The sequence below is a fragment of the Pinus tabuliformis genome, chromosome 4_2, assembly GCF_031772625.1.
Source record: "Pinus tabuliformis cultivar Carrire ecotype Pingquan chromosome 4_2, CPIR1, whole genome shotgun sequence".
Classification (NCBI taxonomy): domain Eukaryota; kingdom Viridiplantae; phylum Streptophyta; class Pinopsida; order Pinales; family Pinaceae; genus Pinus; species Pinus tabuliformis.
In genome coordinates this window covers 848,409,761-848,422,402 of record NC_142304.1, presented here as the reverse complement: position 1 = coordinate 848,422,402, position 12,642 = coordinate 848,409,761, and the positions used below count along the sequence as shown (strand labels likewise).

Below are 12,642 nucleotides of genomic sequence, written 5' to 3'. Positions count from 1 at the left end.
ATGTTAATGCAGCTCAATATGTCAAAGGCTTCTGACAAAATAAGATGGCAGTACATGAGGGAAGTTCTCAAAGCTTTAGACTTCCATAAGGACTGCATTGATCGGATCGCAACCCTACTTTCGAGAGACTTCTTCTCCATTCTCCTTAATGGCGCCCCCACCTAACCCTTTGTTCCTACCCAAGGAATTAGGCAGGGGGCCCCCTTTCCTCTTCATTCTCATGGCGGAGGGTCTTAGAAGAACAATTCAGGTTGCTCAGATGAATAACCAATTGACGAGATTTAAAATTCATGCTAATCCCTCTACTTCCACCCATCAACAATTTGTGGATGACACCCTACTCATGGGTATCCCAATTGTGGTAGAGGTCAGAACCTTCAGGCACATTCTGAACCTCTTCTCTGAAGCTCCAGGAACCACAGTCAATATGCAGAAATCAAAAATATTTTTCTTCAACACTCTTCCCTCTGTACAACAAAATATTATTAGAATCCTTGGCTTCCAGATTTTCTCCCTTCCCTCAAAATACTTGGGTGTCTCTCTCACTGATTGACCAGGTGCTACAAAATAGGCTCAAAACTTAAAGTGGCAGAATCTCGATAAACTTAGCTTTAGATCGAAGTGTTCGTCGACCTGATTCCAACAGTGCGAACGACACTCGAATCTGAGCTCATATGAAGAAGTTAGAGCAAGTCAAAGTTCAGGTTTGACTTGGACACATGGCAAGAGTGGATGACGTGGAAGGACCCTTTAGAGAATGGGGAAACACCAAGTGGCAGGCTTCCATTGGCCCCACATTTTGAAAATTGCATGTGGTAGGTGGGTCAGCGTTAAAGAATTGGCCCCAGCAGGTATGATGCGATGAATCGACCCCCATTGTACCCGGGCTGTGATGCGATAATCGTAATCGCACATCACATAAGTGCAGAGTCCCGTATATCTATTACCCCTTAACTCCTCTGATTGCGAGTTGCGATGTGTCAATCCCGCAAGTCTATGTTTGGCATACGACGAGATGGGTGGGCGCGCTCCTGGTTGAACGCGACAAGCTGGGTAGCGACGAGTCGCGAATGGGCATGCTGGTTATGATGTTTTGTTGCGATAATGGGATGAGATGGAGCAGCGACGAGCTGGGGCAGTCGGTTAAAGGCACCCGGGGCACGAGTGTGAAGATCCAATGGAGGAGTCAAAAAACCGAAACCATAGAAATTTGGCCAAGTATGCGACTTTGCGAAGGTGAACTTATATTGTGTAAAGTTGGGCATGTGGACTCGGCGGAGCGGGGGTGTGGGCACGCCGACATGAAGTGTGGGCGAGTTAGCCAAATTGGCAGGTCGGCCTAGGTAGGCTGACCCATGAACAAATCCATGGGGAAGCATATGAATAGGCAAATGCCATGGAGGGAGAAGACATCAAACAATCAAGTTTGAAGTTCACACATAAGGGCGAGCTCAAGAGGTGAAGGGCGAGTAAGGGTGGATGCATAAAATGAAAGGCAAGGTGCAGGAGGCAATTTGACTGCATTACCAAGCCGAGGAGCAGAGGGACCAGAAGTTTGGGTGGCGAGTTGCTGGTTGGGCACTCTGCGCGAAGGGTGAATCGGACGAGGCAGGCAACCCGTGGAGGGCGCGTTGCACGACGACGAGCTGGGTTGCACGATAGGCGAGCTGGGCTGAACAGTGGCAGGTATGTGGTGCGGTTGTGACAGGTCTGTGGGTGGTCTGCAGTTAAAGCTTCGGGCAGATGAGCTGCAGCCAAGGAGGCACATGAAGGTGCAGGCGAGCGTCAAAACGGTGGATAGAGCTACAGGTGAGAACTAGTGGTGCGGCACGTCGTTGGCAAATGCTAAACGAGTGTGAGTTTTGCTGAACGACAATAGGCAGTAGAACCAGCAGGTGATGAGCAGGTGCGAAGGGCGGTCCAAGGGTGGGCGCCTTTGCCCGATGAGTTGGGTGACCCGACCCGGCAAGGGTGGGCGCTCTCGAATGATTGTTTGGGCAACGCTGCACTGTACAGGTCGAGTTGTATATTTTGTCCGATATTGTGAGAGGGAAGTTGGGGTTCCCTTCCGAAGACTGTTATTGTATATTTTATGAAAGATTGTTATTATCATTGTGGGCAAACTCATATTCAGGGAGTTTCCCCTCCCGTTAAATATTGTATCCGTTGTGCATATGTGTAAATGATAATGATGATGAAAGAAGTTTAAATTGAATGTTTTCGTTGTGTTATGAATGTTAATATTTAGAAAGAGAAAAATAAACTATGGAATGTTAGGCGTAGTCCACACTTCAAAGTATTGTTTAAAAGAAATTTGGTGGTGGTGCCGCACGTGCCTATGAGCTGTTGAAAGACTACTGCCAAGATAGGGGCGTGACGTGTGGGATTAGAGCTATTGAATACTTGACGAGAAGTGATACACCTGCACTTCGTGACAGGTGGTATTAGAGGTCCATATTCTGCGGGTTTTGGTGATTCAAATTTATAAGTGGACTTCGTATTAGTTGGTATCAAAGTCAATTCAATTGAAGTTTTGGGTTTTGAATGTTGATGACTGTTGAAAGTGCAGCAGGTAGCGAAGACTTGTCGAAAGGATGAAGATGGTCGAAAGGGTACTTCAAAAACTTGAAGACATGACTGATTATTGGAAAGGTGAAACACAGAAATGCTATGAAGCTCTTGTACAAGAGTGGGAACTCTTGCTACATACGAGAAGTAGGATAATAGACTTACGAGAGGACTTGAATAATATTCATGGGAAGACTGATGAACTCAAGGAACTTGATGAGGAGATTCGACAGGGTGATCTTAGACTCCAAGAACTCATGGATGAACGAGTTCGACTAAGGGAGAAGAGCACCATGGCACAGACTAAAGTCAAGGAAATTGAGGATGATATTAAGAAGGACTTTCTTGGTAGAAAGATCGTCATGATAGAGCAAGAAGAGGTTGATTACATTGATAGACTTAGGGACTATCACCAGAACATGTAGCCAGATGTTCGGAAGATTGGTTCACTACAAATGGAAGGAGTCAATGTGTGCTTGATTGGTACACTTAAGCAGGATGCGATGGAGGACAAGCTTGAAGGAACTCAAGTAGAACTAGGATCGAATTGCTTAGATGAGCCAAGCAAGGAGTTGAAGTACCTTAAGAAGGAATTCAAGTCGAAGCATAAGTCGATAGACTCTTCTGAGGCCAAATTGTTGAAGAAGGTTGCTGAAGTAAGACGCAAGATCAAGCCGAAGGAGGATGGAGATGCCTTGAAGTTGATTTTTGTGCAAGTGACCATACATGGAAAAAGGTTTGCAACTTTGGTGGACACGGAAGCTACTCATAGTTTCCTTAGTAGGAAAGCAACAAAGTCTTTTGGGAAGAAAGCTGAAGTGGGAAGAGAGTGGAGTGCTTTCAAAGCAGTGAACTCTACCATGAAAGTTGTGACTGGTGTATTGGAGAACACTTAGGTGAGAGTGGGCTCTTGGTTTGGAAAGTTGGACTTGAGGATTGTTGACTTGGATGATCATTTTATGGTGCTGGGGCAAGACTTTTTGAAGGATGCACAAGCCATACCAATGGTGGACTGAGACATTCTCTTGATTACAGCTGGAGGAAGAACCATGTTGGTTCCAATGAATAGGAGGAGTTGCTTGGGATATAGACCAAGAATGGCTTCTATGACTTTGTATCCAAAATATCCGAATGTGAAGCATGAACATGTGGAGAAAAGAGGACTTGGAGGTATGATTCAAACAACAAAGAAAAGGAAGTTAGTACACTTCGTTGCAAGAGCTGGAAGGAAAGATGGAACGGAAAATAAATTTCACACATCTTGAGGCACTTGACAGGAGCATCTTCTATAGAAGATCTTCACCATGGAGTTGCAGATGAAGGAAGTTCGAATACTTCTTCGATGGTAGTGGTTGGGGAACATTGCACAAGTAGAGATTTGACTGGCATAGTGGATTTTTGCAGGTATGCCATGGGCATATATGACTTTCAGTTGACGAAAGACAAGCTTGATAAGCTTGGTTGTAAACATGAGGAAGTTGAGGCTATGCACAAGTACTTGAGGACGCAACATCAATCAAATACATGGGTGGATGAGAGTCAGGGAGGGAACTGCCTGGCCCTCCTTTCTTGATAGACAACCTTGGAGATGGGTTGGTGCAATGACCTTAACATTTAGGAAGGCTGCACCACCTTTTCAAGGGGCCTTGGAGATGAGGCTTCTTTATTTGACAGGTTGATGATGCTTGGATGCGTGTGACTACATAGAAACACATTGGCATTAACATCATGGGCAACATGTTGCAGATGAGACGGACATACCATGGACTTGAACATGGCTTATTTTACACGTAGATGGATTCTTGATCAAGTTGAGATTGTGACAGGATGTTGAGAAAAAAACCAACGGTGGCATGGGGGAGGTACATTCTTATGGGTTGAGAATTATGGTTGGATTAACTACCCAACTAGTTCGATAACATGGGGGCATGCAGTGCACCGAGTTTGTGTGAGGTAGATGTCTTGGTTTCAACTAAGATGTTGTGTTGGATGGAGTATTATGCAGAGATTCACATGATTCACGATACATGATGGAGACAATTGTGATATATATGTTGCAAGGATGTTTGCAATATATGGACTGATCGAAGTCATGGATTGAGGAGACTTCCTGTTTATGAGGGCATAGACTGATGGTTTACGTGACATTGGAGCAGACGTAGGTAGCATGAACATCTTTGGGTGTTGGGGCTAGTAGCACTTTGTGACGGTCGATTGAACAATCTTCGTGATGGTGATTACTAGGATGTGGAGAGAGTTGTCGAGGATGACAACCATTTAGAGTGGGGGAGTATGTCAAGCCCACGAGTTGGCAGTTGGCATACGACGAGATGGGTGGATACGCCCCGGTTGAATGCAACAAGTCAGGTGAGCGATGAGTTGGCGAGCGGGCGCGTTGGTTGCGACATTTTGTTGCGACGATGGGACGAGTTGGAGGAGCGACGAGCTCGGGCTGTCAGTTAAAGGTGCCCAAGGCAAGAATACGACGAGCCAATGGGGGAGTCGAAAAACTGAAAGCATAGAAATTTGGCTAAGTATCTGACTTTGTGAAGGTGAACTTATATTGTGCGAAGTTAGGCATGTGGACCCGATAGTGTAGGCGAGTTAGCCAAATTGGCAGGTCGGCCTAGGCAAGCCAACCCATGAACAATCTGTGGGGAAGCGTATGAATAGGCAAACACCATGGAGGGAGAAGACATCAAGCAATCAAGTTTGAAGTTCACACATAAGGGTGAGCTCAAGAGGTGAATGGCGAACAAGGGTGGACGGATAAAACGAAAGGCAAGGTGCAGGCAGCAATCTGACCGCAACACCAAGCCGAGGAGCAGAGGGCGTAGAAGTTCGGGTGGCGAGCTGCAGGTTGGGCACTGCCCGACAGGTGAACTAGACGGGGTGGGCGACCTGCGGAGGGCACGTTGCACGCCAACGAGCTGGGCTGCACAAAGGCAGGTTTGCGGTGTGGTTGTGACAGGTCTGTGGTTAGAGCTACGATCGAACGAGCTGTACTTGAGGAGGCAAACAAAGGTGCAGGTGAGCGCTAGAACGATGAATAGCGCCGCGGGTGAGCGCCGGGGGGTAAGACACGCAAAACGAGCACGAATTTTGCTTAATGACGACAGGCGATAGAACCGGCGGGCGACGAGCGGGTACGGAGGGCGGTCCGAGGGTGGGCGCCTCTGCCAAGCGAGTTGGGCGACCTAGCCCGGCATGGGTGGGCCCTCCCGAATGACTGTTCGGGTAGGGCTGCACTGTGTAGGCTGAGTTGTATATTATGTCAGATATTGTGAGAGGGAAGTTGGAGTTCCCCTCCTAAAGACTGTTATTGTATATTTTATGAAAGATTGTTATTATCATTGTGGGTAGACTCATATTCAGGGAGTTTCCTCTCCTGTTAAATATTATCTGTTGTGCATATATGTAAATGATAATAATGATGAAAGAAGTTTAAATTGAATGTTTCTGCTGTGTTATAAATATTAATACTTAGAAAGAGAAAAGTAAATTAAGTATGGAATCCACACTTGAAAGTATTGTTGAAAAAAATCAAGGGGTAAGGGGTGGTGCCGCCCTGCCTATGAGCGATTGAAAAACCACTGCCAACATAAGGGAGTGACACGATGGATTCCAGATGTGATGGGATCATGGACGGATGCCGTCAAAACAACTTAAAAATAACAATTCAAATGAGATTCATATGTGTCGGTTGCTAGTAATTACTCGTAGACTCTCTAAAGCATTGCGCAGAATACCAGTCCGGTTCCTCTCATTCTTTCGATTGTGAACTGCTATCTATTTATTGGTGGGCAGCGCAACAAAAACAGAGTTCTGCTTTCAGCTTCTTCCAAGTGAGCCCTCGCGAAAAAAGATAGAGAGTAAAAACTGTTTCCCATTCATACTGTCTCTGGCATATTTGGGTTAATGCTTGTCTCTCAATAATTACTTATAATTTTTTCAGTTAGGCTTCCATGTGTATTGCCTAAAAAATAATTATGCTCTGTTCATAATTTTGGGTTTCCGCTCTTTAGTTATTTGGCTCTTTTATTAGCAAAGATTATTACCGTGACAGATTGTATTAGAAATTTGTCTTGGCAGCAATTGGGATTGACCTTAACACAATAATACAATCCCTTAACGAACATGTCAATCTGCACTGTGAATTATTGGTACAGTGTTTTTTGGTACTGTTACTGAAAATTACCTGTACCTGCCAATGGGTGGGACGTTACTGAAAATTATATGTTCCTAGCAATGGGTGTTGGTTCAATCATGAGTAGAGGATTTGCTATACCCTTCACCAGGCTCTATTTTAGCGCAGAACCCTCATTTCCGGCAGTAAGATTGATGCAAGGATCTGAAGCTTGCCAAAGGAAAATTTGACAGAATTTTTAATACATGTGAAATAAATTACCTTATGGTGTGGAGGTCAGGTTCTGAAAATAGTTGACAGACCAGCAATGACGGTTTGTCTGACATTGTGTATACATTGTATTTTCTTTTATTTTCTATTGTATTGGTCGGAAAAGTTATCATTGACCGAAGTTGGATTTTGGTCTAGGTTAAATTCGGACATAAATTTTGGTTATGCCAGAAAAAATGATCAACTAACAGTGGAAAATGTGTACAAAAAACTTATCTGTTAGTTTTGGGAATATGAAGGTAACCATTAGAAAATTACCTGGTATTATGGGAAAAATAGCATTTTGTATTTCAGGCCAATGAATGCTCACAATCTTCTTGATTTTTGTTCGAGATTTGATATGGATGGGCCTTACTTGTAGTCATAGGACCTTGTGAAGATACCTGTTTAGTGTATGATTCATTGACCCAGCGACTATTGTCCATGAAGTGCGTGGCAAGGTTGTTTTATATTCCCCTCAATACCTCTCTCGTTTACGCTTTGGAACTTGCAATTTCCTTTTAGTCTATTTTTACAAAACATATTCTCAGCAGCATATTTACCCTCTTTACATATTTTACCTTCTTTACAATCAGGCTACCTTTAGCTAAGAGTAGCAACTGAGGATATTTGTTCTGTCAAACTCACCCAGGACTTGCACCTGGCATCATCTGCATAGAAGATTATGTTAACATGGGGAGTGAACCTGTCAGGTTTTTAACCTGGGGCATTATTGCTACAAGTGCTCCAACTTGCCACTAGGCCACAGCCTGACAGACTTAAAAGCCATCTCCATCTTGCCACTAGACCACAGCTTGGCATACTTAAAATTTAAAATCTATGTTGCAGGGGACCCATCCACGCCAAAAAATCTCTCATACTCGATGTTCTAGCCATTCCAGGGACTTTTACAGGGGTTGGGAAGGTTGGGAACATCCACAATTTTTCGGGGATGTTATTGGGGATTTGCGGACTTCCAAGCCGTTCCTAATCTGTGCTGGCAGATTTTGGGATTTTTTGGGTACCGTTCCACCGTCTCCAAGGAAAAAACGGTATGTTCCGCCCTCCTCTAATAATAAATCACAAAATCCAAGTAATGAAAATGGGGACAATTCATTGGCTGACCTGGGTATCTATTCTCTGATTGTACAAACTGTCCATGGAATACTTGATGGATCATTTCCTGCACGATATCTCATTACTGTTAAGATTGGAGGAAATGATACACTTCTTAAAGGAGTGGTATTTGGACCTTGACATTTCAATGCCACTTCCACAAATAAATGATGCTGCAACAAAAATAAAATACAGATATGAATAGTGATTTTTTTCACAGCCATCTTCACCTCCACCACGTGTTAGAAAATCAGAAGGCAGAAAGATTTCCTTTGACTTGATAATTATTTGTGATTACTTAGTGATATTTATTAGCTTCTTTTATCTTCTTGTCATCAAACAACTATCAAAAGCAAAACATGAAAATCAACACAAGGACATAGGATATAGGCTCTCAGCCAGGGTTAAAACCCCTCTTTTTGGGGAAAACATAAAACTTCTCTTCTTCTTTCTTTAGAACCAATTCAAATGAGACAACCGAGACCTTTTGACCAAGACAAAGACCTCCTCTACTCCACCAAGTCAGCCTCCCAAGATGATTAGCCAAACACCAAAAGTCCACTTAAGTCAAACTGCTTCAATCCTGCATCAAGCTCAGATTTCAGCCCTCCAGCTTCAGCATTTTGGCCTTACTGCAGACCTGCAACTTCGGCCCTCCTGCAGCTTCAATTTCTTCGCACGTGTGAGGGAAAGAGAGAGAAAAATGATGATTTCTTCCTTCGCTAGGGTTCCTCCTTCTTCGCTTAGGGTTTCTTGTCTTTCTTTTAGCCATTGACATCTCTTTTCTTGCCTTTGCACTCCTTCTCCTACTACAGATCGAACTTGCTTGGATAGATGAGCAAATGAGGTTGAGTAGCTGCTTATTTATAGTGGTTGTAGTTCCTGTTGGAGATCGACTTGATGGAGGAGCCATAAATGACACTTTTTACTCAAAAATAAATTTCTTTCTTGACATACAAAGCCCAAGAAGGGTCTAGGTCAAAATGACAAGGACTAAGGCTCATGACATAAACCCTAGAAACACTCAATGGGTGCTTTGACCTTGGAACAAAATAAATAAAGCATGAAACCCATGCTTATAAATGATTTTTCTTTTTCTTTCTTTTGACAAATATATTATATCATGATGCAAATGCAATTATGAAGACCGATACTAGTTACATTTTTCAACACTCCCTCTTAACTAAGGAGGTATTCATACTTGTTTAACCGGTACAACGTTGACCTCAATTTGAAATGTTCTTAAGAAGAGTACAACAACATACACAATGCTTGGGATACTCTTACTGCCAAGGTATCCTCCCAACAGGGACTAAGGTGTCATCTAAGCATTTGCCATTGTAGATACCATCAGGCTATGACCCTAGTATCCATCGAACAGGATATAGATACCATCTAGGCCTCCATGCCCTGACACCAACCCTTATAGTGATCTAGGTATCACCACTAAACCAAAGCTCTACACGATACCCTCTCTCTGGGATTTAGACATCAACTGGGATCTCAATACTAACCAGGCCACGATGTCCTCCCAAGTACCATCATATAGGCAGCTTTATGGTACTTCATCTCTCCCTCTCAACCAAATTAGAGATATACACCAATCAGAGCACGCTCCTAAGATAAACTAACTTCTTGTCAGAAAGAGATTTGTCAATACATCAACTACTTGTTCATCTGTTGGTATGTACTGTATCTTCATGACCCCAACCTATATCAAAATTTCAATGTATATATTCTTGTAAGCTAGCACAAAACTTCGGGGTCTTCAACTCATCTGATGCCGTAGGTCATTACAATATTCAAATGCATCTCAATGGGAACTTTCTTCTTCAACAACACCCAACTCAACCTCAACATTGTCCAAAACATTCATCAATCACGAACACAACTTCATCAATGACGAACACAACTTCATTAATCATGATCAACCAACTGTAGTGCTTTAGCCATTCTCGGATCTTCATTCTTTCTTCGTGGTCTTTACTATAGCTATCCTAATATGCCCTCCCTCTTAATTGGGAGATATACACTTTCTTTATCCAAGCTTCTTCTTTGCTAGGGGACAAATCTATCATTAATTCAACCACACAAGCTCTTTCTTTCGCATCATCATATCATTGGAGAACTTCAACCTTCAGAACATCATTCCTTCATATGGCAACAAGGCCATCTATTAATGAGCAATGTAGACTTTAATGTCATCGAAGTTCTTATAGTTCCCTCTTTCCATCATGCTCAATATCATCATTAAGTTATCATCAAATATGAGGTAGGTAAGCATCTTCAACATCTTGAAGACTATGTACCTGGAAACCTTCAGCAACAAGCACAACCAAACACACAAAAATATATGTACAAGAGCATAATGTTAACTTTATCAAACTAGGGTTAGCATATTGTTATAATAATATAAAGAGAACATCCAGGGTTATCAAGACTTTAAATAAGAGATCAATCTTCAGATATCAAAACCTAAACCTAGATAGGTTTACAATCAACAAAAGGTTCCATTTTTCATGCCCTAGACTTTCACAACTATTCTTGCTAGGGTTTTTGTCACAAACCCTAGATACCATCATCAAACCTAAACCTTAGATGTCAACCACCTAAGTCAAGTCATGATTTCAATCATAGCAAGAGCATTTGGTTTCTAGAATCTTATATCAATCTTTACTAGGGTTTCCTAGATACAAAAAACTTTAATATCTTGATCAAACTAGGTTTTCATTCGTATAGAATCATACCTAGGGTCTCATTCCTAAGATCTTACATACAAGGGTTTTGTCATAATTCCTAATTCAAAAAGCCCTAAAAATCTAGGGTTTCATCATATGTGAAATCAACAAACCCTAAAAAAGCTAGGGTTTTATAGTGAACCCTAAAGGTTAGGGTTTTACCAAAGTGGCCAAAAGATAAAGAGTATGACAAGGGTTGATCTAATCTAGAGATTAATCTCCCTAACAAATAAGAATCTTTATGTTCAAAACCCTAGACATGAGAGAGTTAGTAATATAGGGAAAATTTCAAAATGTTTGTATCTTCTTACTAGCTACAAATCTTTATACATACCTTGAGTTGTTTCTTTTACAAACCTTGAAGGGTTTCCTTATTGAAGGTCTCCCTCTGTAGCAAATATTCTTTCTTCTTCAAAAGTTTCCTTCTAAATCTAGCAAGCATTCCTTTAGAGTATACTTGCAAATTTTCCTTCTAAGGAAGACACAAGAGAGGATTATCAACAAGCACAAATGAAGCTTGGACAAATAAAGGAAAGTCAACAAAGAAAAGGAAACAAGGAACAAGATACTTATCTTTTATGAAAAAGTGGTGAAGCTCTCTCTTGGTTTTACATCAACCTAGTCTTGTGAGGGATTCCTTTAATTTATCAAAACAACTCAAGAGCAAGACATATTAAATCTGTATAGTATAAACCCTAGAAATAAAAAGTTTGATAAGAGAAATTCTACAAGAACTAAAAACAATAGCCTAAACTATAAGTGAAGGATATATGAGACCTACTAGAATAAGTCTTTGACTTCGGGACCCTCATTTTTAGATTTCTTTTGAGGATTATCATCAAAAGCAATATTAGCTTGGTCCCTTTCTTTCTTCTTGTTCGTAGGATTATTGGGACATTGATTCTTATAGTGCCCCATCTTGTGACAATGATAGCATTCAATTTTGGAAAGATCAATCTTCTTCTTTGGCCCCTTAAACTTCTTATATCCTCCTTTCTTCTTGAAATGAGCAGAATAGGCATTTGAGGTATTTTCTTCATTTTCTTGTTTACCCTCTGTCATGGATAGACAAGCTTCTTCTTGTATACAAGCAGACCACATTTCTTCGAAGGATTGAGAATTCTTCCAACTGCAAATGCATTCCAAGACTTTGGTAGTCCTAGAAGGGCAATAATCACGAGTTCCTTTTCAGAGACTATTTCATCAATAGCTTGTAGTTCATCTCTTATACATGCAATTCTTGCAAAGTAGGAAGACATTGTATCATCCTTTGTCATCTTAACTATTCAAAGTTCATTCTTTAGACTTGCCACTTGCCCAATATTTTCTATTGTAAACAATTTTGAGAGAGCATCATACATTTTGATTGAAGAATTTAGTGTGGATATGTAAGGAATCAAGTTGTCTTTGACTCCATCCACAATCAAGTTCATGGCAAGAATATTAGTTTCTTTGTACTTCTCCTTTCCAGCATCATTTGCAGTTTCCTTGATTTTTCCTTGGACAAATTCCAATACTTTATTCTTTGAAGGATGAGGTCCATCCTTGTTTTCTGTGCTCATAGTTAGATGCTCCTTCAAGCTTGTTCTCAAATTTCATTGATGAGGTCATAGATGTACTTACTTGTAGCTTTCAAATACCTTTCAAGACTTCCTTCCTTCTATTGAATCTTCTTCTTGTAATCTTCCTTGAAAACTTCTCTAGAATCCTTTTTTAAGATGATGAGAGCTTATTGATTTACCAACTGCCTTTTCCCTTTTTCTTCACCTTAGCTCTGCTACCATGTTAGAAAATCAGAAAGGCATAAATATTTCCTTTGACTTG

General features: G+C 41.5%; 1 protein-coding gene across 5 annotated transcripts in view; it reads left to right on the top strand.

Moving 5' to 3' along the window:
• The first annotated feature begins 6,192 nt into the window (after window positions 1–6,192).
• Window positions 6,193–12,642, top strand: part of LOC149172331 (uncharacterized) — a 99,191-nt gene continuing 92,741 nt past the window's right edge. Inside the window, exon 1 of one of the 5 annotated variants that reach the window (XM_089427692.1) lies at window positions 6,193–6,413. The gene's annotated coding sequence lies outside the window, so the exon portion shown is untranslated. Of the gene's footprint in view, window positions 6,441–12,642 lie in introns of all 5 variants that reach the window. The other 4 variants (XM_089427691.1, XR_016259630.1, XM_089427690.1 and 1 more) reach the window with 4 other exon arrangements.